Source organism: Acomys minous (assembly GCF_964271855.1).
Source record: "Acomys minous genome assembly, chromosome: 4".
In the NCBI taxonomy this organism is placed as follows: Eukaryota; Metazoa; Chordata; class Mammalia; order Rodentia; family Muridae; genus Acomys; species Acomys minous.
Window position 1 is genome coordinate 92,428,617 of NC_140486.1, and position 23,196 is coordinate 92,451,812.

At 43.9% G+C, this 23,196-nt stretch overlaps 1 protein-coding gene across 5 annotated transcripts in view; it reads right to left on the reverse strand.

The window, feature by feature from the left end:
- CCL20 (C-C motif chemokine ligand 20) overlaps positions 1 to 23,196 on the reverse strand; it is a 144,253-nt gene that overhangs the window by 37,835 nt on the left and 83,222 nt on the right. The gene's annotated exons all lie outside the window — the stretch shown is intronic.

Here is a 23,196-nt window from a genome sequence, read left to right on the forward strand (position 1 = left end):
TCCTTCCTTCCTTCCTTTTAGTTTGTTTTTTCTGTGTCCCGTGAACCTAAGTCTAAGCTAAGTCCCGCTGCCCCAACTCCTGGCATGACCAGCAACCTCATTAAGTGTTTACTCTAACTTCTTTCCACCGAAGCCTCACCCAATGGCTCATAGGTTCTTAATTTCTAGAAGGAAGAAAAAGGAGAACTTTCTTTCTCTAGCAAACACACAGTACTTACATTCCTTTATCAGCAAACTCTGTCCTAACTGATCTTCAAATATTAACTGATGAAACACAAACTTCCCAGGCATGGGGATTTTGAGGTGAGCATTCTGCCTGGGAGCCCCGTTCCCAGCCCTGGGGACTTGGTATCCACAGCTTAGTCTCCTGTTTCTCAGGAATATTTGGAAATTGTTCACACCTAAGTCTCAGAATTCTTGTTTAAATGAACTTGTCTGATTCTTGTTCTAAGTCAGCCTTCATAACCAGGGAGGATTTGTGTATTAGTGCCATTTTATTGAGAGGTGAAATCCAGGCCTAGATGACAAAGGAGTCCCAGGTGCACAATGAAAACCTAGGTCGGCCTGGTTCTAGAATTCTTGTTCCTTTAACAGCCGCGTGGTACAGAACTGAGCATAAAAGGAGGATGGACACACTGGTGCTACAGTCATAGCAGGAGGATAGACACACTACTGCTACAGTCATAGCAGGAGGATGGACACACTGGTGCTACAGTCATAGCAGGAGGATGGACACACTGCTGCTACAGTCATAGCAGGAGGATGGACACACTGGTGCTACAGTCATAGCAGGAGGATGGACACACTGCTGCTACAGTCGTAGCAAGAGGATGGACACACTGCTGCTACAGTCATAGCAGGAGGATGGACACACTGGTGCTACAGTCATAGCAGGAGGACGGACACACTGCTGCTACAGTCATATCAGGAGGACGGACACACTGCTGCTAAGTCATAGCAGGAGGATGGACACACTGCTGCTACAGTCATAGCAGGAGGATGGACACACAGGTGCTACTGACAGAGCAGGAGGATGGACACACTGGTGCTACAGACATAGCAGGAGGATGGACACATTGGTGCTACAGTCGTAGCAGGAGGATGGACACACTGCTGCTACAGTCGTAGCAGGAGGATGGACACACTGGTGTTACAGTCATAGCAGGAGGATGGACACACTGCTACTACAGTCATAGCAGGAGGATGGACACACTGCTGCTACAGTCATAGCAGGAGGATGGACACACTGGTGCTACAGTCATAGCAGGAGGATGGACACACTGCTGCTACAGTCATAGCAGGAGGATGGACACACTGGTGCTACAGTCGTAGCAGGAGGATGGACACACTGGTGCTACAGTCGTAGCAGGAGGATGGACACACTGCTGCTACAGTCGTAGCAGGAGGACGGACACACTGCTGCTACAGTCATAACAGGAGGACGGACACACTGCTGCTAAGTCATAGCAGGAGGACGGACACACTGCTGCTACAGTCATAGCAGGAGGATGGACACACTGGTGCTACAGTCATAGCAGGAGGATGGACACACTGGTGTTACAGTCATAGCAGGAGGATGGACACACTGGTGCTACAGTCATAGCAGGAGGGTGGACACACTGGTGCTACAGTCGTAGCAGGAGGATGGACACACTGCTGCTACAGTCATAGCAGGAGGATGGACACACTGGTGCTACAGTCATAGCAGGAGGATGGACACACTGCTGCTACAGTCATAGCAGGAGGATGGACACACTGGTGCTACAGTCATAGCAGGAGGATGGACACACTGCTGCTACAGTCATAGCAGGAGGATGGACACACTGGTGCTACAGTCGTAGCAGGAGGATGGACACACTGCTGCTACAGTCATAGCAGGAGGATGGACACACTGCTGCTACAGTCATAGCAGGAGGATGGACACACTGCTGCTACAGTCATAGCAGGAGGATGGACACACTGCTGCTACAGTCATAGCAGGAGGATGGACACACTGCTGCTACAGTCATAGCAGGAGGATGGACACACAGGTGCTACTGACAGAGCAGGAGGATGGACACACTGGTGCTACAGACATAGCAGGAGGATGGACACACTGGTGTTACAGACATAGACGGCGGATGGACACACTGGTGCTACAGTCATAGCAGGAGGATGGACACACTGGTGCTACAGTCGTAGCAGGAGGATGGACACACTGGTGCTACAGTCGTAGCAGGAGGATGGACACACTGCTGCTACAGTCGTAGCAGGAGGATGGACACACTGCTGCTACAGTCGTAGCAGGAGGATGGACACACTGCTGCTACAGTCGTAGCAGGAGGATGGACACACTGCTGCTACAGTCGTAGCAGGAGGATGGACACACTGCTGCTACAGTCGTAGCAGGAGGATGGACACACTGCTGCTACAGTCGTAGCAGGAGGATGGACACACTGCTGCTACAGACATAGACGGCGGATGGACACACTGGTTTTACAGACATAGACGGTGGATGGACACTCAGGGGCTGCTATGCTGCAACTTCAGCAGTGTTGAGCACCCTCCAGGCTCAGGACATTCATAAGTGCACTGTTCTTCCTCACACATGGCTTCTTTGAGGTCAGTAACTTTGGGAGTTTTACTAACTGGCAGTGAATCATCCAGGCAAGGGAAAATAGTACTAGGACACTTGAAATCAAAGAAATATGGGTATCCTATAATATTTAATATTATACCTAAGTGTAATATATAGCTAAATGTGAGTACACAGCGAAGAGGGAATCTAGCAGGAGGCAGCCAAGCGGCTTGTTCGTGATGAGGGTTGTTCCTGGATTAACGTGTTAAGATCAAGTAGGTTTAAGAAGAAGCAGAGAAGGTGCCAGAACCGAGCCCTGACGTAACCTCAACAATGAGAACAGGGGCTCAGAAGTCACTACAGGGACGCATTATCAGGTTGGGCAAGGCAGTAAAGTTCCAGAGATTTCTCCACATATTGCTATGATCCGTTATCACTTGAGACAATGAAAGTCAATATTGTATGGTCTTGGTTAATTCAACTTCACCAGACAATTTGCCCGTGTGTTTTCAGAGGTGGTTGTACATGCTAGCTCCCAGAGTGGACATACGATGAATTTCTCATGTGCATCTACCTGTACAACTGTGTTTCTGTTGCTTACTAGACATCTATCATCATCTTAGAAAACATGAAGAAATAAGAAACAGTTGGGGAAGTTTTTTATATCCCCTCTCTCTCTGCCTCCACAATTGAAAAGTCACTTCTTAGTGGAGCTAGGCTGTGACTTCCCAAGAGATTCAGGGATCCAGGCCACGCAGAGAAAGCCATGTGACGGGGAGCCCATAAGAGTGAGGCACACCCAGGATGAAAGGTTCCTGCAAACGTGACTCTTGCTTCCCATAACATTGCGTTCTATAGTCAGGCCGACTCTCCAAAGAGGCAGCCAGACCCTTTCTTCCACTGCACTCAGAACACAGGCAGCAGTTCCTTGACGGTCTGTTGGCTTGTTCCTCCCCTTCCCATAGTCAGTCATTAAAATAAAATGTGGCCTAGCTACACCATGAAAGTCAGATCAGCAAAACCCAGAAGCACTCGTGTGTGTTGCAACATGTATTCTCAAATACTTAAGCTAAGCAGGGAAGGCGGGACACCGCAGGTAACACAGGAGGGCTGTCTGCTTCATGTAAAATGCCCTTAGCAGACAAGTCCACAGACAGTCATTGGAGCTGGAGGCAGAGGCAGAATGACACACTTTAAGGAGCACGGGAAGTTGATGTTAATTAAATGGTTTGCTCAAATGGTCTACTGAGCTGGCAAGATGGCTGAGCAGGTGAAGGCCCTTTGTTGCCAGGCATGAGACTCTGAGGAGAGATGCAGCTCGTACGACTGGTTCTCTCGCCTCCAAGTGTGAACCCTGGCACACACTTACGCCATGCAGAAGCACATGCGTAGACACCAAAATACTAAGAACGTAACATCTATATAATTCCTGATTGTGTCACGGTTTTTCTTGCTATAGATAGTCTATTGTATATATATGTGATAATATAAATATATATGTAAAAAAAATTTTAAAGTTTAATTAATTTAAAAAAATAAGTAAATGAAATGTAACTTTAAAGATTCGAAGTCTACTAGGAAGCTCGCACATGTGTGGCTTCCCTGGGCAGGAGCCCTCCATTGCTGGGGTGTTAATCCTCTTCTCTTTTTCTCCTGGTGGCCCATCCCCTCTGCAGAAAGCAGGTCTTTCCCATCATGTCATTACGTTTTTCCTGCCACGTGCACAGTACTCCAGTAGCCCTAAGAAGGAAATGGCTGACTCAAAGCATAATTCTTGAATCTCCCCAAAAGTCCTCCAGTTCAGGAAATGGTCACTGGTGACATTCACACTCCTTTACCAGAGCATTCGAAGGTTGAGAGCCCAGACACTTGGAATCCTGTAATTCCAAGTGGGATCGACGTGGAGGATTGTAAGTCAGTGGGAAACCTACACAAGAGGGCAGTGTGCTTTTCACAACTAGTGCAAACTCTTCTACATACTCCAGTGCTTTTTAAATAAAAAGTGGAAACTGCTAGATTCATTTTTTTTCTACAGTCTTTGTCTCTCTTGTTACCTAGATCTCCAACCTAAAATTTTCATTTTAAATATGAAAAATAAATAAATAAATTTTTGAAAAGTGACCTACTTTATTTAAGTTCAGTGACATTTCCCTAAGTCAGTGGCTCTCGACCTTCTTAATGCTCTGGCCCTCTAATACGGTTTCTCATGTTGTAGTGACCCCCAACCATAAATGTATTTCCTGCTACTTCATAATTGTATTTTGCTACTGTTATGAATTCTAATGCAAATCCAGTATGCAGGACACCTGATATGTGACCCACAGGTTGGGACCCACTGCCCTAGATCCTTTTGAGGTCAACAAACACAACCACTGCTGTTTCTGATCATAAAACAGAGCCAGATACAACTGACAACTTTAGTTCCCTAGGAGAGCAGAGGACCAGGCCTCCACTCGGGACTTCTAATCCTAGAGCTGATCCATCATGCACCCCACAAACTTCTTACTGCTGACATTACTTTAGAAAACAAACAAACTCTCAGAATATGTGAAAGACATGAAATTATTTATCATTTAACAAAAAGACATTTACAATCAGTAGAAGAGTACCAAAGGAAAACCTGGAAATAATAGTTATCTGTTCTTGGGAAACAACTGCTTAATCATAATGATATGAACAGATTTCTTTTTACATAATTTGATTCAGAGAAAAGCTATGCTTTCAAAGAGAGCAATATCTTACAGCTCATAATCCTCTGACCCCTGTCTCTTTAATACTAGAAGATAATTAATTATACAGAGAATAAACCTGCCCTTAGCGCCAGAAATAGCTTCTGAGGGCAACTGATTCTGTAAGCAAGACATCATAAGTAGGGAAAGTCACCAGGAGCAAGGGCAGGCAGAGGATGGGGAACTCAAAGGTGTTTGGTATTTAAAAATCAACCAAAGTCTGACGGTGATGAGAGAGTTGGGGAAGAGGACCGGCCATATCAGTAAGCTTAATGTCAGGCGTCCCTGTCAAACACATGGAAAGAGAGATGGGAGACAGAGTGGGTCCCCACTTACCACACTGTTGGTATTAGATGCTAGGAAACAGAGCTATGCCTCTGGTACACACACACACACACACACACGCACACACACACACACACTCTGTATGAGGAAGTCACCGGGTGTTCAGTGGTCACTGGGGATAACTGTGGGTTTTACAGGACTTGAAGAGGCAATTGAAAAGTGTAAACTTCATCCACACCACACAACCTAGTGACAGGGGCCAAGAAATAAACAAACATGACTCCTTAGTTTCCAAATGCATCCTTCCTTCCCTCCCTCTCCCCGTCCACTTCATCTTCTACTCTTTATTCTTTCCATATAGTGTCATTATTGTTTCTTAGAGGATCTCAAAACGGATGATATCTAGAGGAGAGGTCAATAATGACCCCTAAACTTATAATTTACAGTTCATGGAACATAAGAAAAGGGGCCTGAATCTAGCCAAATCTTTCAGTATGTAACAAGCAGCCAAAGGCAAGTGTCTAGCCTCAAGTAAATCAGCTAGCTAACAATTGACGCAAATCTCCCATTTTTTCAGGTCTATGAAAAAGAAATTTAAACCTAACCACTTAAAAACCCACTTGTGCCTGCACTGGGTGCCGCACCACATTTTCCAGAAGGTGCAGTTTCCCACTTGAAGGAAGTGAGATAGTCTTCTAAAATCCAGCCGCCATCTTGCTCAGTAGAGCCTGGGATTCCTGCTCTCTGAAGGCATTCAGCTGGGCAAAGCAAGTGCAAGACACTCACATGGATATGTCCAGGTGAAGGTAGACAAAGGAAAGAAAAGAATTCCAGAAATGAAGACACTCTGAGGAAAATACCTATAATCACCCATAACCAGCCAAAGCACAAAGCTGCATGGAATTAGTGAATGGCATCATAGCTGCAAATACAGAATCATAATAATATGATGAGGCAAGTGAGATAATGAAAGATTATATGAAAATGAGCTTTGTTAATTAAACAAATGCTTCATTTGATAGCAGGTTGATCCCTTTCAATGGAGCCTTTGCTTTGTAAAGATAACACTTTCAAACATGTAATCTTGGCGTTTAGAATGGTTATGCTGGCCTCATAGTTTGCAAATAGGCTCTGATCTTGTAAGATTTCCCCCTGACTAAACACAAACTTCTGAGTCATCAGTAGGATGTGTGTTAAAGGGAAAGGTGCTGTGGGCTGCCAAAATGACAGATACTAGAGATGCTGAGGTCCTAACCCCTCAAACCCGTGAATGCCATCTTACCTGATCAAACAAACAAACAAACAAACAAATTTTGCAGATTTGATTAAGGGTTGTCTTGGTTTATCAGGATGGACCCTAAAATGTTATCTCAAGTGTCTGAATGAGGTGGGGGCAGCCTCAAAGCTAACTACAGAAGAAGAAAAGGCAGAGGTGTTAATGGAAGCCAAGGTTGAGAGATTTTATGAGTCAAGGAATACATAAGGCCTCCAGGTATTAGAAGAGACAAGGAATTCTAGCCTGCAGCAGAGGCCAGCCCTACTGTGACAGGACTTCAGCCCCAGGAGGCCAGCGCAGGACCTCTGACTTATGGAACCTCCAAAGAGCAACTGTGCGTCATTTTAAGCCACCAATTTGTGATTGTTCCTACAATATCAAGAGGAAGTTAACAGAGGTAGTAGATGGGATTGGTTTTTATCACATGGAAACTATCAAAGCAGTCACGGTGCTGGCAGTGAGATGCAGGGAAGACGCCCTGGCCTCAAGTTTGACCCCTAAGGCCTTACTTTCAATTGGCAGAGTCTCCACAACACCTTTCTCACGTCACCTCACTAGAGACCCTAAGCATGCTTCCAGGGAACAAAGAATATCAAAATAAGTAAATCAAGTTAGAATATAATGTTGATGTATTATTGACAATAAGTCATCTTGGAAACTTTTTCAAGCACTTTTCTGTACTCTTTTATTTATCATTTTAATTGTTTTCTTTTGAGTTAAGTGAAAATTGCATATGCTCACAGTGTGTTTTGATACACATATACATTATAAAGTGGCTAAACGAAGCTATTGAGAGATATACATTACTTTAACAGTTACCTTTTATCTTATTATTTGTGAGCTTGGCTGTTTTCAAATACACAGTATGTAAGTATATGTAAGGCTTTGTTTTGACCTAAATTAGGGGCTTGAGGGGGGTTGACTTGCTTTTTTAAGACATGGTCTCAACATGTCAGTGTGTACCACCCCAGGCTGACTCAGAATCATGAGCCCCCTTCCCAGCTTTGAGACTATAGGTGTGTTTGACCACACCCACCATAGTCACCAGGATGTTCAGTAGATCTCTTGAATGCATCCCTCTTGAACCGGAAACTTTGTATCCCCTTACCAACATGCTCTTTTAAATCACAAACAACTTGAAAACAGCCACAGTTCAGCAATATAGATTCTGACATGAACTGCAGCAGGAAAGGAAGATTGTGGCCTGATGGCTGGATCCACAAAACTCATGTTTTGAGACCTAACTGCCAATGAGATACAATTAAGGGGTGGACCCTTAGGGCGTAATAAGTCACAAGGTTCTACCCTCGTTAGTGGAATAAGTGCCCCCCATAACAGAGACCGTGAAGAGCCACCTCGCCCCTTCTGCCATGTAGGAGCTTAATCAGAAGTCAGCGCCTACACTGGAGGAGACTCACAGGCATGGGACCTGCCGCCTTCATAACTATTGTTATTGCTGCTCCATATTTTGTTATAGCTGTGCAAATGGACTAAAGGAAGGAGCAAAGTTGCATTTATACTTCTGGGCCTTTGTTTGGAAAGTCTGGTACAGGCAGATTATTCCTGGGTTGAAACTATGTATTCCAATCATTCAAAGGTGTAACATTGCCAATGACAAGGTTTACTCTTAAAAAACACACAATCTAGGTTTTTTTTTTAAGTCCTGTAATGCTTTAAATACATTTACAATTTAGTATTAGATCACGCTCATAGCTATCCTGGGCCAAATACAGCAGGTGGACCACAGGTTGGATATGCCAGGTGGCTTGTGCCAGACCAGATTCCTACTTCTGATCCCTGTTTTGGGACCCTGGCATCAGAGCCTGGTCATCCGCAGCAGCCTTGAAAGGTAGGCTGATGCCAAAACTTCCCCACTCTCACGTCATGTTCCCCTATCCTTAACTATGAAGACCTGAGTAGAAGCGTTTCAAAAGGTCAAGGACATGCAGAGAGATAACAAACCGAAGATACTGTGTGCTATCCTTCATCCTTTCTTCATTGGGCATAAAAATGCTTACGAAGTTCCTCCTCTGCAGCTGAAGATGAGAAAATAACATCCTGTCTCTGGAGGAACAGTGGGGAAAGGGAGGTTAGTATTTCTTGACATAGAGGAATGATACTTCACCACAGGCCATATAGTCTGTGTTTTATTCTACTCGGTCTTCTTGCTAGTATAAAATATATCAAAAGCTCCCAAACCAACTCTGGCTTTATAGGTGTTGTCATGGTTCGGAGCCAATGGAGAAACTGAGCCACATAGCACTGTAAAATCACAGCACTTATTTAAAAAACAAAAACAAACATGAATTGACATGTGTTGCCCACATTGTCTGTTTAGCACCCAAAAGAGAACACCAGTCTCTAAGGGTTTCAGCCACCTACACTGGCCTCATGGTTTTACCAATGTTGCAAGTGCTTTTACCAAGCATTGTTTTGTCCCAGAGCAAAGAGGAATGTGCTAGAAGACATACAAGCCTTTGTTGCTGGGGTCTATGCACAGTAGTTCGTCTTACTAGACCTAGTCATGAGACATGAGGAATTTATTCTTGACAGTTAATCGGGCATTACCAACTAGGGGACACTGGCTGACTTTCCCCCAAAGAGCACAGAGAGGCAGGGCTAAGGACTGTGGACAAAAGCTGTTTTGCCGAGTGAGGGTTCCCCAAGCCTCCTACAGGTCACTCCTATCACCTGCTCGCCCACTGAATTACTAGCCCATTTTCCTGACAGTCACCAGGGAAATTTATGTAAAATTCAATTTTCTCTACAGGATCAAACCTCTTCAGTGATTTCCCATGAGCTCAGCACAAACTCCAAGCCTCTAACCAGCCCCTAGGAGGTCTCCCATAATGTGGTCCCTCCGCAGTCTCCCAACGAGGCTCCTCTCCACGTGCAGCTCAAAATCTGTAGTCTTTCTGCCTTGGCACAAGCTGCTCCCTCTGCTCACCTTCCAGGAAATTATCCTAATTTCTACTCCGCTAGAACCGGAGACAGCCACAGACTGATAATTCATCTTGACTAGGCACCTCCATTACCGCACATAGCGCTTCTGACCATTAGGTGGCAGCACAAGGCTGGTTTGTTTTGTTTTGTTTTATTTTGCTTTGTTTTGTTTTTGTTTTCTGCCTTCCATTCCGAAGGGCTCTGCAAATGACTGGTTAAATAAGCCCCTCAGTAACTTAACTTACTGATTTTGTGTGCCTTATTTTCCTTCTCTGTAAAGTATAGATAACAAAATAGGATCCGTGAGATTTGTGTGTGGATTACATGAGGCAATATTAAGGAGCTCCAAAATTCCCACAATGAAAGCACAGTTTGAGGGACGCTTTGCCATAAAAGTCTGTGTTTAATGTCAGTCTCTTCTAGCCGACTGTGATTAACCTTTCGTGTTTAAACATGAATAGCAGAAAATTCATTACACTTTGTAGGATTGTCGTGGTACCATCTCTGGGGCTCCATATTTGTCAGAATATCTGAGTGGTTTCCTGGCTATTTGTAAAACTCCCTGGGTCAATTGTATGTTTAATTAAAGTCTGTGTCTTCTCATTTCTCTTTCTCCGGCGAATGTTGGTCTCCCACCCCCACTCTCCATAACCCCCCACCCCCATCCCAGACTCGGTGATCGCACCTCGTCCCTGTCCCTCTCCAAAGCCCTGTCTGGTTGACAGTGGTTAAAGGTCTACAAAGCGAGTCCAGGATAGCCAAAGCTACACAGAAAACCCGTTTCAAAAAAGAAACAAACAAAAACCAGAATGAACATTTCAACATTTCACCTACTTTACCAAGATCCCCCACGGTGGGGAGTAGGGGTTCAAAACTAATTCTGGAACATCTTCACCATGGATGCAGCCCAAAAGCACATCCTCTGTACCTCCTCGTACTGTGGCTGAGTATGGCTGGGGCTTCTGGCTGGAAGCCACTTCTTCCCTCTCTGACAGGCAGACCCCTACCCTCTCTTCAACACTCCTGTCATAAATCATTCTTTGATACTTCCGTCTCTGTCATATGCCCCCAACACCCTCAAATTACCTCTTCTCCCTATGTTCATTGCATCTTCTATGTGACACGATGGTGCAAATTTATTGTAAAACATATACCAGTATCTAACAACAATGTATTTTATCCTTAGCAAAGTAAGTCGTTTGCTGACTTGTAATTATTGGTGTTGGCATTTGACTTATATGAAAGGAATTTCATTCCATTACTACTAGTTGATAATTTTCTCCTAAAAGATAACCTTTAGTGTTGTGAAAATTAGTCTCTTCCCCATCTACTCAAACAACTCTTTTGAAAGCCAGGAGTAGAGAGAAACTGGAGCTTAAAAGCTCAGGATGCTGAGCAAATAAAAGACTCAGCAGGCAGAGGCAGGAGTTCAAGGCCAGCCTGGGCTTCAGAGGAAGAACCTATCTCAAAATACAAAACAAAAAATCCCTAAGGCCTTTCTTCCATCCTCCCACGTTCAGTTTTGCTGTCAGAGGAGATAGGGTGTGTTCAGGGTGGGATAAGGCCCTCCCTATGCAAGCTTACATGACCACTTTTCAACACAAAGCAAGAGCCACCTGAGTGATCTGCTCAGAATGCAATACCCTAATTTATTAGCAAGCCTGCATACTCATTTACTTTGTGTCTATGCAGGAACTTGTCTAGAGCACACACAAATACAAGGCATTGGTTGGCTGCGTTGCTACCAAATGCAGTAGAGTCTATTTTTACAATATAAAGTTTTCATTGGTATAGCAGGAGAGATACACAGATATGTATATTCTTCGTAACACGGTTCGTCTCGATAACAAGCCAAAATTGTCTTAGAAAAATAAGAAGTATGGCTCTACCACAGCGCCTTACAGCCTGAGTGAGAAGTAAATTATAGGGACCAAATCAATGTGAAACTAAGGCCCAGCTCCATCCCTCGGTCTCCGCAGAGTCTCTTCCCACCCTGACATGACCAGATTCCTTCCCCTCCCCACACTCAATGCTCAAATGTCCAGAGAACGCATCCTGGGCTTTCTCCCCAGAATCCCACTGTTATTTTACCCGACTTAGCGTTTCCCTGTACTTTGTATAAATACGTTTTGTTTAGCTGCGCCCCCCCCCCACTTTGTTTTAAACTTTTTCAGGCAAACCCAAATACTATGGAACAAAAGGGAAGGAATACTTATTTAGACACAAACAACCTTTATCTATGTGACATATGGCACATCTTGTATGAAACGCGGAGCCCAGTGCTCATTCATGCACAGACTCTACTTCAGCGTCGGGACCAACGAGATGCAGAAGACTGAATGCAATAGAAGTAATCAGTCTTCCATATTGATTTCTTAGTGTGTGGTGTAAGATGCACACACAGACACAAATATACACATATTCATCAAAACACCTTAAACAATCTTAAGACCAAGTGGAGCAGCTACAAACTTAACATTTTAAGGAATCTTTCTGTTCACTACAAAAATAGCATCTGAGAAAATTTTGGGGAGGTTGGTCTGGTAGCTGCCCAAATGAGCAAACTCACATACCCCAAAATGTTGTAACCTTAACTAAGAACGTACTCCTGTTTGACCAAAAAAAAGCCAACACATCCAGGCAGGGCAAATGCGATAGGTGTGACTGAGGTTCCCAGGTTGTTCAGACAGAGAGCTTCTTGGGAAAGGAAGCGGTCAGAGACCAGAAGATCAGAAAGAGCAGAGGAAGAGAAGGAAGGAGGCCGGTGCCGTGGGTGAGGTGGAGTAAGAAGCCCATGGCCGGCATGGATGGCGGATTTGGCCCAGATGAAGAGCATTAGCAAGCATTTAGGTTTATGGATAGCTCTATAGAAATTATTAGAACCAGATGGCATGGGGTTTTGGCAGAGAGGTGTAGAGATAGTTTAGGGAATTAATATCTGCCCTGCCCCAGGTGAGCCAAGGCTATTTAAAAATATAACAGGTATCTGTGTTTTTATTGATAGATATTGGGTTAGACGAATAGGCATTTATTAGACCCTACTTCTAAATTTACTGCAACAGAAAATAGCCACAGAGACATACTATAGCCCATTACTAAACTCGTCTCTTCTTCCATCTAGTGCCTTTTCTTCTCTTTTTGCTGTATGCCAAGGGGTCAGCACAAGAATGCTGGGTAATTACGTAGTGCAATGTCAACCCTTGTTTTTCAGAATTATCGCTTAGGCGAGGAACGCTCTTCCATCCACTTGCTGAACCAGCTTGTGCTGACATCATAGAAAATCCCAGGCCTGACTAGTCCCAGCATCTGACCTTCCCTCAGACAGAAACGGTTCCCAGCTAAGAGGGAAACAGTACATGAGAATCTTTGTGGGACGTTGCCTTAAACGTCTTTATGGCTTTTAATAAGTGACTACTGCTAGCTATCAAGTCTGTTCTAAAAGCAACATTTTGTTGAACCCAGAGCCTCATGCATGCTATCCTACCACTGAGCTACATTGCCAAGAAGTGAGTTTTCAAAAAGAGAGAAAATGTCTTAGTCACAGTGGAATCTCAGTGAGCAACCAGCGAACCACACCAGCAACAACCTAAAGTACAAAGTGGGGCAGCAGCAGCAAGGGCAGCAACGTCCGCCTTTGTTCTGTCCACCAGCTGCTTTGGGCTCACCATGTAAAACATCTTTCCTAGACTCCAGACAGTGGCCCCACAGGAAACAGCGTCATGAAGGCTCAGGGTCTCTTCACAGACAAGTGTGAAGACAGCAGCACCCCCTCCTGCCTAGAGCTATCTGTGGGGCTTAGTCACTGTCTTCACCCAGAAAGTACAAGTTCTGAAACCCATGCATGTCAAGAAATGCTGTTGTGATGGGGATCTTAGCCAGGGAAAGTCCAAAGGAAAAAAACTATTATTTGAACTGAGCACTTGCGGTAATAACATAGCTGCAAAATATGCACTTTCATGAACTGTGGTTTTTTTTAACGAAGATATCTTTTTTTTTTTTTTTTAATGTATCCTGGTATAGTAGTGCATACTTTTAATTCCAGGACTAGGAGGCAGAAGCTGGTGTGACTTTGTGAGTTTGAGGCCAGCCTAGTCTAAACAGTGAGGTCCTGTATCCATAAGACGGTGGATAAGACGGCTTAGTGTGTAAAGAAGTTTGCTGGGGAAGCCTGGAGTCCCATATTAGATGCCTGGAAAGAGAGAACCAACTCTGTAAGGGTGACCTCTGACCTCCACACGTGCTATCACACACACACACACACACACACACACACACACACACACACACACACACACCACAAACAAACAAAAATAATACGGCGTTCAGAAAAGTTATTTATATTATGAAAATAAAGAAGAAAAACATTTTAGAACATTGTACTTTCGCTTATGATGGATATGTCACTTTAATTCCCACACATACAAACAAGACACCTTGTCAAGGACAAATACAAGAATGAAGGAACAACAAGAAGAGACAGTGTAGTGAGGAGAGAGTTTTCCATGGGGGAGGGGGAGAGAGAGAGAGAGAGGGAGAGGGAGAGAGAGAGGGAGAGGGAGAGAGAGGGAGGGAGGGAGAGAGAGGGAGAGAGAGAGAGGGGTGGGGAGAGAGACAGAGAGAGAGGGGGAGAGAGAGGGAGAGAGAGAGAGAGAGGGAGAGAGAGAGACAGAGAGAGAGAGAGAGAGAGACTCTACAAACTCTTAAGAAGGGATTGCTTTTCTGCACCTACAGTTGAATTTGCCCACATGCCAAGGACAATGTTACGGCCAACAGTGGACCTGTGTCACGACGGTGGCCCCATGTCTTTATTGTGTCTAGGGACATCATAGTCATCTTAGCTTACCCAAGCACAGTCAGCTGAAGGTGTAGTTTCCAGACCCTGCAGCGCATCACAAAGCAATGACCATAAGAAGCTCTGACATGAATGTTGAACACAGACCGCAGTCTGGATGACAAGATGTTTAAACCCCAGAAGATCTCAAAACAAGAGGTTGTGGTGTATCTCAGGGAGAGTAAGCCAAACCATCCTTCACCTTGATTTAGGCAGAAATGCCTTTGCTCGGAGGGATGGCCTTAAAGGGAAGGCAAAGAGGGACAAGGAAAGAAAAAAAAATTTTTTTTCTTGAGACAGGGTTTCTCTGTGTCTCTTTGGCTGTCCAGGACTTGCTTTGTAGACCAGGCTGGTTTCGAACTCACAGCATCTGCCTGCCTCTGCCTCAGTGAGTGCTGGGATTAAAGGTGTGTGCCACCATGCCCAACTGGAAAATAATTCTTTTGTTTGTTTGTTTGTTTGTTTGTTTGTGTGTTTGTTTTTGGAGACAGGGTTTCTCTGTGTAGCCTTGGCTGTCCTGGACTTGCTCTATAGACCAGGCTGGCCTCGAACTCACATCATCCGCCTGCCTCTGCCTCCCTGCCTCCCTGAGTGCTGGGATTAAAGGCATGTGCCACCATGCCCAACTGGAAAATAATTCTTACTATGCTAAAAACATAATTATACTGAAGAATGATTGATATAGATCATTTAAAACATTATGCTCCTTATTGTCACCAAGTGTGGCCAAGACCTGTCTCTAAGGACCAGGAGAAGGCTGTTATTTCCCCTTACACACCTATTTTTTTCATTGTTGTGCACACTCTATTATTCTGAGGACCTGCAAATCCATTTTAAACCATGCATCAAAATATTATGGGTGGATGTTTGGGCGAAATAGTGGCAGAGGGTGAAGGCATTTGATAAAACAGCTATGGGACCTTTGCCAACAGGAAATAAACTGTTCCAGGCAAGTGAAACCAGAGAAGTTGAAGTTGAACTCTGGGAAGTTCCAGCCAAGACATGGCCAATTTTCTTTTTTAGCCGAAATGTAAACATTCTCAGCTTATCCTTTGTTTGCTTGCTTCTGGAGATTACAGCTTGTTTCACAAAGGATTTGGTGTCACTTGGAATATAGGCTGGAAGGGAAACGCTGAAAGGTTATGACACAGGAAACATGTGGCTACGAAAATTAAAGGAGGGAGACAGACGTGCACAGAGGCGTCCATTCCTTGGCCCTGGAATGTACAGATACTTGATTCTAAGCTTCTTCTCTGCCAGAGTCAAGGGGAACGAGCCACGAAGTTGTGGGCACGCTCAGCGTGGTCAGATGGTTCAGCAAGGAATGTGGCCCTTTCTCCATACATAAGGCTAACGGCTTGCTTGCTTTCTTTCTTTTTTTAAGATCTATTTATTTTACCATATAACCGTTTTCCCTGCATGTATCCACTGAGGCCAGAAGATACATCAGATCCATTGGACCTTGAATTGTGGGTGGCTGTGAGACACTCTCTGGGTGTTGGGGACAGAACCTGGATCTTCCTGCTCTTAATCACTGAGCCATCTCTTCTGATAACCGATCTCCTCCTGGACACCAACAGACAGTCATAGGGTTCTGTGTCCTCATTTTTAAATTAATTTTAATATATATGTATATATGTATATGTATATCCGAATCAGTTTGAGATAACACAGAGCAAGGTCTTTTGTGTTATTAAAATTTATATAAATATTGTACTTCGATACCTTATTTTCTTTTCTTGTTAGTCCTGAGATCTGTATCCATGTTAATTAAGTTGGATCTCACGAATTTAACTATTTAACTGCTAATCAGTACCTTATCATTTGAAAATACTATCATTTACTTATTTTAGAAATTGTTCGTTCAGAACAGTTAATGATAATGGCAGTTGTGCTGGCTAGTTTTTATGTCACCTTGACACAAGCTATGGTCATCTGGAAAGAAAGAATTTTAGTTGAGAAGAATGCCTCTGTAGGATTGACCTCTGGGCAAGTCTGGGAGTCATTTTCTTGGTTGATGATTGAAGTGTGAGCCCCATGCCCCCTACTCGCTCTGAGTGGTGTCACTCAGGGCAGGTGGCCCTGGGTGGTATAAGAACACATGCTGAGCCAGCCATGAGGAGCAAGCCAGTGAGCAGCACTCCTCCATGGCTCTACTTCAGTGTGTGCCTCGAGGCTCCTTCCTTGAGTTCCTGCCCTGATTTCCTTCCATGAGGGACAGTGATGTGGAACTGGGAGCTGAAATAAGCCCCTTGCTCCTCAAGTGGCCTTTGGTCATGGTGTTTTACCATAGAGCTATGAGCCCTAACTAAGAAAGTAGACAATTCCCTTGCATCATTTTTCATGCAGAAATTAGAAAGGCTTTCTGAAATATGAATTTTTTAATTGCTGTCTTGAATTTTATGCACAGTTGAAAAAGATGTTACCTAACTGCCTAATTTCCAAGTACCTCTGTCTGTGTGTGTGTGTGTGTGTGTGTATGTGTGTGTGTGTGTGTGTGTGTGTGTGTGTGTGTGTGTGTGTGTGTGTGTCATGGTTGTTGTCTCAACATGTATGCTGTCAGCTACTGTCCCAATACTGTCCCATACTTCCCTGTCTGCTGCTATTCTCCCCACCATAATGGTCACGGACTCACCCTCTGAAATTTTAAGCATTTAATCAAATGCTTTGTTTTATAAGTTTTTTTGGTCATGATGTTTCTTCACAGAAAATTAAGTAAGACACTTATCATATTCATCTAAATACTGTTTTGTTGCTTTAGAATTACAATAAATTTATTAATTTGTTTATTTATTTTGGTAGGGGGGGTCAACAGACATCTTCATATAATTTCATCCTTTCATCTGGGGATCTAGCTCAGTTGGTAGAGACCTTGCCTAGCACAAAGCCCTGAGTCCCATCTCCAACGCTGCCTAAGACAAGGCATGCTAAAACACACTCTTGTGATCCTTGAGCTCTGGAGTTGGAGGCAAGAAGATCAGAAGGTCAGAAGTTCAAGGTCATCCTCAGCTACATAACAAGTTCAAAGCTAGTCAAGGCTACATGAGAATCTGTCTCAAAAAAAAAAAATCCCATGCATGAATAATGTATATCCAGTCATTAACCTCGGGTTCCTTTTTGTGTTTGTTAAATACTTGGCTATTTTTCAATAACAGCCTTCTGTGGTTTTCATAAATTTGTCATCAGATGCAAATAGCCTCCATTCAAATAGTCAACAATGTCCTTTCGCCTGTTACATCTTTGTTGGCTAGTGGTGGTTTATAACATATGATTAATTTTATGCTAATTTGTTCCTAACATTTGTGTCTTGTCTAGTAGTTTGATGTTCACTATTATTTCCTAGAGGAAGAATTATTTCACATAAAAATAATAATAGTCAAAAAATAAAATAATAATAATAATAATAGTCTAGTTTTCCCATTTGAGTCATTCTTGTTCTTTTATCAGGAGTATTAACTACTGCCGGAGCAATGGCTGCACCTTAAAATTAAGAGAAGTTTCCAAGATACAAAGTTGCTGTTAGTTTTGTACTGTGTCTTTTTCAGGTATGTGACATTTTCTTGCATTCTAGTTCTAGTATTTTAAGCATTGTAAATGGGAAACTTTGAGCAATGGGATTTACCATCTACTGAAACAGCCTTGAGCATTATTTTCCATTAGCCTTTTAACAGAGCACATTCCATGCGTAGATTTTTCAGATGATAACCTGTCCTTACATTCTTAGGGGAAAGCCTGGTTGATCACCATATGAAACACAGGTGTGGAGCTCTGCTCCTTATGCATATGTAGGGCTTTCCATGCTCACAGCCAGAACTGTGCCATCTTTCTACTGCTGTCCTTGACCAACATGGGAAAAACCAGTCATACCGCTTTCTTGTTCTGTCTTCCAAGTCCCTTCCTGGCTCGTTTGCATTTCCTAGTAAGATCGTTTGCAGCCAATTACTGCAGCACAGTAACTAACACTTGAACCTACATAGAATTTTATGGGAAACAATGCCTGGACTGGCAGGATCTACTAGAAGGAGCACAGCTTTTTCTCTGCCCCCTGCACCATCTCCATTGGAGGCTTGAGCTCATAAGATGTGTCCATTTCTCATAAGAAGTATAATCTTTCTCTGACACGTTACTATGCAGGCGATTTGGTAAACGTGTGTGTGTGTGTGTGTGTGTGTGTGTGTGTGTGTGTGTGTGTGTGTGTGAGTGTGCGGTGCCCTGGCCACCCACACACATCTACTAAATACATAGCTAAACCTAGAACTGGCATTAATGTGTGAAAACTTGGTTTGCATGAGATCGTGCAACAGTAAGAAGCGCCCTACAACCTAGACCTACTAGGAACATAAATTAAAGGCTCTTGCACAGGTCAGGAGCAGGAAAGGTGTGCGCTGCCTAGTTTTGTATCAACTTGACGTAAGCTAGACTCACCAGAGAAGAGAAAACCTCAATTGGGAAAAATGTCCCCACTGGCCTGGCCTGTTAGAAACCTTCTTGTGTGTTTTCTTGATTAGTGACCCCTAGTTCACTGTGGGGTGTGCTAAGCCTGGCCCTACCGGTACAAGGCTATGGCCATTTTCATTGAGGATGGGCAGGGGGTGGAACCCCAGGGCACTTAATTCGCATTTCCCTGACAGCTGAGGACTTTGAATAGCCCAGGTACAGCCAGTGCCCACGTGCACTGCACTGTGTCTGTTCATCTCGCCTTCCCATGTCTTGGTCAGATTGTTAGGGGATTGATATTTAAAATGTTAAATTCTTCATATATGTTGGACATTAACCTCCCGCTAGATGCGTAGCTAGGAATTTCTCCTCCCATTCCACAGGCCATCTCTTCGTAGGGTTAGTTTTTCACTGTGAGGAAGCTTCTTAACTTCAAATACTCTCATTTGGCAATTCTAGCTATCAGTCCCCGAGCTGGTGGGTCGTTTTCAGATAGTGTTCGTTTATGCTTATCAGGTTTTGTTAATGAAAACTTTCTCTCTCTCTCTCTCTCTCTCTCTCTGTCTCTCTCTCTCTCTCTCTGTCTCTCTCTCTCTCTCTCTCTCTTCTCTCTCTCTCTGTCTCTCTCTGTCTCTCTCTCTCTCTCTCTCTCTCTCTCTCTCTCTCTCTCTTCTCTCTCTCTCTCTCTCTCCTTTCTTTCTTGACCAGCTGGTTGAGAGTGGGGCTGCCATGCGGTAATGCTGCCATCTAGTGGTACGAAACAGGAATGGGGTCATTCTTTCAACTTTTCCTTCCTTTGTTCTTTGATGTCAATTTTAAGTTTATTTTGGGGCTCTTCCATGACACTGTTTGAACCGGTCCACTTTTGTGAGCTGATAGCAAAGCTATGGGCTATGAATCTTTCTTAGACTCCCCCCAAACTCACTGTTAAAGCTCTAAGCCAAAGTATGGCAGTATTTGGAGACAGAAGTGTTTAGGATGTTTAACAATGTCCTAAGGATGGAGCCACACCACAGTTGTTTGTTTGGTGATTTTTGTTTCATTATTTTCAGTCCTATGGATGGAATTACGGCCTTGTGTGTGCTAGGCAAGTGCTCTACCAATGATACACACTCCAGCCTTCTCACTTTTCATTTTGAGATAGAGTTTCACTAAGTTACTCAGAGTGGCCTTGACATGTCTCTACAGCCCAGGTAGGCCTTGAAGTTTTGTTTCTCCTGGTTCAAACTCTCAAGTAGTTTTAATTATAGGACTGTGTGCCCCCAGGAATGATCATAATATGATTCTGCGGTTTGAATATTCTTGATCCTTGGTTCCCAGATGGAGAGATGTTTGGGGAGGTTGTGGGACCTTTGGGACATGAGGCAAAGCCAGTATGAACAGGGCTTTACGAGTCTACCTGCTTCCGGTTCCGGTCTAGCTCGGATCCCCGGCTTGCTGTCTTGTAAAACCACGGTAGCCCCTAGCGCCCGCCCACTACAGGCAGAGCTGCTCCCACTGCCATGCCCTTCCTGTCATGATGGACTGTTCCCCCGCTGCTGAAGCTGTTTCTGACAGATGTTTTTTTTTCACTGGGAACAGCTAACACATGCAGTATGGCATTTTTATAAGATGAGGGGGAAACACCAGGGTGACATATACCATGTGAGGACAAAGTGAGACAGTAGCCATCTACAAAAAAGAGAGAGGATTCTCTAGGTTAAAAAAAAAGTCACATTGGCTCCCTGAATTTGACTTCTCAGATTTCAGAAGTGTAAGAATGTTAATTTGTTTCCTATGCAAGGCAACTTTGAAGAGTGATCCAAGAGGCCACCCGTGGCAGGTGACGGATCAGAGAAAGCCAGTTGAGACATAGCTTAGTATTCTACAACATACTTCTTAGTAATTGTCTTCTGAAGCTCATGCAGTAGGAAAATCAAACAACAAAATACTATTTTGTCACCAGGGTTTGAAGTCAATATTATCTTTTCCTAGTTTAGTAATTCTAAATAAAGATAAAAGCAGCAATGGAAACTTGGATAATAATGCAGGGAAGACCGGACGTGCTGTGATGTTAATTTGGGCTCTCTTGTCAAGGAGGCTTTATTTTTTTTAACTTTGGACATCTTAAACCAAAATTGGTCATTTTGTCAAATGAGAGAGGCAGGAGTCAAGCCCAAAGAAGAACTCCTGTGGGAAACCTTCGCCTTCCTACAGGTGAGGGCACCCATCCATCCTTGTTCCCCTCTGCGTCATTGCACAGGGCTCACCCACTGTCCTCCCGCCTCCCTCACCCCCACTAAGGCAGCCAGCACCAACACCCAGTTCACGAGCATCCTCTCTGTATACAGCATTCATGTGTCATTTGGATCATTATCATGCCACATAGGATAGTGGTTGCATAAAATCACAATAGCTCTGAAACTTTTCAATTGCATAGTGACACTGTTCGGATGTGGTGGCTCATTGCTCATGTATTTGTGGCATTGCTGGTATGAGCAGGCCTACCTTGCTGTCATTCATATAAAAGTACAGCGTATACAATTACAGTCTGCATGTAATGTTTAATAATAACAAACACGGTTACTGGCTTATACATTCACTACACTGTACTATTATTGTTATTTGGAATGTACTGTAAACCAGTATGTCACATTTATCCTGGCATAGCCTCATACGGCCATGTTTACCAGCTCACCCATTTTCCTTTATGGTTCGATGAATCTCACATTTTGTTCACCATAATCTTAAGAGCAAAAGCCTGGGGGGAGAGAGAGGGGAGAGAGAGAGAGAGAGAGAGAGAGAGAGAGAGAGAGAGAGAGAGAGAGAGAGAGAGAGAGAGAGAGAGAGAGGGAGGAGGGAGGGAGGAGAGAGAGAGAGAGAGAGGGAGGGAGGGAGGGAGAGAGAGTTCTAGGTTTCTGTAAGTTTATTCTATAATCTTTGCAGGATGACAAGTCACCAAGTGGCCCACCCCTTACTAAAAGATAAAATTCACCATATGGAAAGTTCCCACATCTTTGCTTTGACTGAATTAAGTGTCTACAGGTTTTCTTCACCCATCAGGCGACACTGTAGCCTGCTGTGTTAGTCACACTCTGTCCTGCTGTGACAAAATACCTGCTACAAACAACTTCACAGAGAAAAAAATCGCTTTGGTTCACAGTTTCCCATAGTATTCAGCTACATCTGCAAGAGAAAAAAAAAAAAAACAACCCTATGCCATGACTAGGAGCAGGGTTATTTGCTAAGAAATTACCATGTAGGAGCATTAGGTGACTGGTACCTCTCTGGGCTATCAACACCTCTCTCTCTCTGTCTCTGTCTCTGTCTCTGTCTCTGTCTCTGTCTCTGTCTCTGTCTCTGTCTCTGTCTCTCTCTCTCTCTCTCTCTCTCTCTCCTCTCTCGTGTGTGTGTGTGTGTGTGTGTGTGTGTGTGTGTGTGTGTGTGTGTGTGTGTGAGCGCGCGCGCGCCTTACAGAATGGGACAAACCTGGGGAATCAATTATCTCCTTGTCTAATTGCTAACTACCTTTAATACAAATTTTTAAATAGGCTTCCATAGACTGCCACCCAAATCTCTCAGAAAAGAGACCATGGTGTATCATGGTGTCACTCTTGTCCTCTGTTGAGTAACTGTGCACATTGCACTCATATTTGGTTTTATATTACATCATTCATTCTCTGAGCACCGCTTGCCAATCCCTCTCTGCCATTGCTTCTGGCAGTCTTTGCCATTCTAAGGATTGTTACCATCGCTTCATCTCTCCCAAAGAATTACCTCAGCAAGTTGCCATAGAGTTAGAAGTCATCTCTTCAAAGTTTCCCCGTGTGGTCTGAGCAAGTTACAAACTGTCTGTGCTCTTTTCCTACATATGCAATGGCTGCAATAATTCTGCCTGTGACCTATGACACATGTATGTTCTTGGGAGAAGGCATGTCCTAGCTGTATCTGTATCAGGGTTTTGAGTGAGCATGGTCTAAAAACACACCACGGCCCCTGGATGGCATCTTGGTCTAAAACTGGCTGTGTGTCCTGATGGCTTTTTAAAGTGTTGTAGTAGAAGGTTTGTGTATCTGTGTACTGCGTTGGAATTCTGCAGTGTTGTGTACATGGCTATAATAGGTGTATCAATTTTGGTATTTTTACTTGCTGCCTTTTT